The sequence below is a fragment of the Elephas maximus genome, chromosome 4 (genome assembly GCF_024166365.1).
Source record: "Elephas maximus indicus isolate mEleMax1 chromosome 4, mEleMax1 primary haplotype, whole genome shotgun sequence".
In the NCBI taxonomy this organism is placed as follows: domain Eukaryota; kingdom Metazoa; phylum Chordata; class Mammalia; order Proboscidea; family Elephantidae; genus Elephas; species Elephas maximus.
This window is the reverse complement of record NC_064822.1, coordinates 63,959,571-63,962,066: the sequence shown is the minus strand read 5'-3', so window position 1 is coordinate 63,962,066 and position 2,496 is coordinate 63,959,571.

Here is a 2,496-nt window from a genome sequence, read left to right as displayed (position 1 = left end):
CTCTCCAACATTTATTATTTTGTGTTTTTTGGATTAATTCCAGCCTTGTTGGGGTGAGATGGAATCTCATCGTAGTTTTAATTTGCATTTCTCTTGTGGCTAATGATCGAGAGCGTTTTCTCATGTATCTGTTAGCTGCCTGAATATCTTCTTTAGTGAAGTGTGTGTTCATATCCTTTGCCCACTTCTTTTTTTTTTTTATTAACTTTTATTAAGCTTCAAGTGAACGTTTACAAATCCAATCAGTCTGTCACATATAAATTTACATACATCTTACTCCGTACTCCCACTTGCTCTCCCCCTCTTCAGTCAGCCCTTTCAGTCTCTCCTTTCGTGACAATTTTGCCGGCTTCCCTCTCTCTCTATCCTCCCATCCCCCCTCCAGACAAGAGTTGCCAACACAGTCTCAAGTGTCCACCTGATATAATTAGCTCACTCTTCATCAGCGTCTCTCTCCCACCCTCTGACCAGGCCCTTTCATGTCTGATGAGTTGTCTTCGGGAATGGTTCCTGTCCTGTGCCAACAGAAGGTCTGGGGACCGTGGCTGCCGGGATTCCTCTAGTCTCAGTCAGACCATTAAGTTTGGTCTTTTTATGAGAATTTGGGGTCTGTATCCCACTGATCCCCTGCTCCCTCAGGGGTCCTCTGCTGTGCTCCCTGTCAGGGCAGTCATCGATTGTGGTCGGGCACCAACTAGTTCTTCTGGTCTCAGGATGATGTAGGTCTCTGGTTCATGTGGCCCTTTCTGTCTCTTGGGCTCTTAGTTGTCGTGTGGCCTTGGTGTTCTTCATTTTCCTTTGCTCCAGGTGGGTTGAGACCAATTGATGCATCTTAGGTGGCCGCTTGTTAGCATTTAAGACCCCAGACGCCACATTTCAAAGTGGGATGCAGAATGTTTTCATAATAGAATTATTTTGCCAATTGACTTAGAAGTCCCCGCAAACCATGTTTCCCAGACCCCCGCCCTTGCTCCGCTGACCTTTGAAGCATTCATTTTATCCCGGAAACTTCTTTGCTTTTGGTCCAGTCCAACTGAGCTGACCTTCCATGTATTGAGTGTTGTCTTTCCCTTCACCTAAAGCAGTTCTTATCTACTGATTAATCAATAAAAAACCCTCTCCCACCCTCCCTCCCTCCCCCATCGTAACCACAAAAGTATGTGTTCTTCTCAGGTTTACTATTTCTCAAGATCTTATAATAGTGGTCTTATACAATATTTGTCCTTTTGCCTCTGACTAATTTCGCTCAGCATAATGCCTTCCAGGTTCCTCCATGTTATGAAATGTTTCACAGATTCGTCACTGTTCTTTATCGATGCGTAGTATTCCATTGTGTGAATATACCACAATTTATTTACCCATTCATCCGTTGATGGACACCTTGGTTGCTTCCAGCTTTTTGCTATAGTAAACAGAGCTGCAATAAACATGGGTGTACATATATCTGTTTGTATGAAGGCTCTTATTTCTCTAGGGTATATTCCGAGGAGTGGGATTTCTGGGTTGTATGGTAGTTCTATTTCTAACTGTTTAAGATAACGCCAGATAGATTTCCAAAGTGGTTGTACCATTTTACATTCCCACCAGCAGTGTATAAGAGTTCCAATCTCTCCGCAGCCTCTCCAACATTTATTATTTTGTGTTTTTTGGATTAATGCCAGCCTTACTGGTGTGAGATGGAATCTCATCGTAGTTTTAATTTGCATTTCTCTAATGGCTAATGATCGAGAGCATTTTCTCATGTATCTGTTGGCTGCCTGAATATCTTCTTTAGTGAAATGTGTGTTCATATCCTTTGCCCACTTTTTGATTGGGTTGTTTGTCTTTTTGTGGTTGAGTTTTGACAGAATCATGTAGATTTTAGAGATCAGGCGCTGGTCGGAGATGTCATAGCTGAAAATTCTTTCCCAGTCTGTAGGTGGTCTTTTTACTCTTTCGGTGAAGTCTTTAGATGAGCATAGGTGTTTGATTTTTAGGAGCTCCCAGTTATCTGGTTTCTCTTCATCATTTTTGGTAATGTTTTGTATTCTGTTCATGCCTTGTGTTAGGGCTCCTAATGTTGTCCCTATTTTTTCTTCCATGATCTTTATCGTTTTAGTTTTTATGTTTAGGTCTTTGATCCACTTAGAGTTAGTTTTTGTGCTTGGTGTGAGGTATGGGTCCTCTTTCATTTTTTTGCAAATGGATATCCAGTTATGCCAGCACCATTTGTTAAAAAGACTATCTTTTCCCCAATTAACTGACTCTGAGCCTTTGTCAAATATCAGCTGCTCGTATGTGGATGGAGTTATATCTGGGTTCTCAATTCTGTTCCACTGGTCTATGTGCCTGTTGTTGTACCAATACCAGGCTGTTTTGACTACTGTGGCTGTATAATAGGTTCTGAAATCAGGTAGAGTGAGGCCTCCCACTTTCTTCTTCTTTTTCAGTAATGCTTTGCTTATCCGAGGCTTCTTTCCCTTCCATATGAAGTTGGTGATTTGTTTCTCTATCACA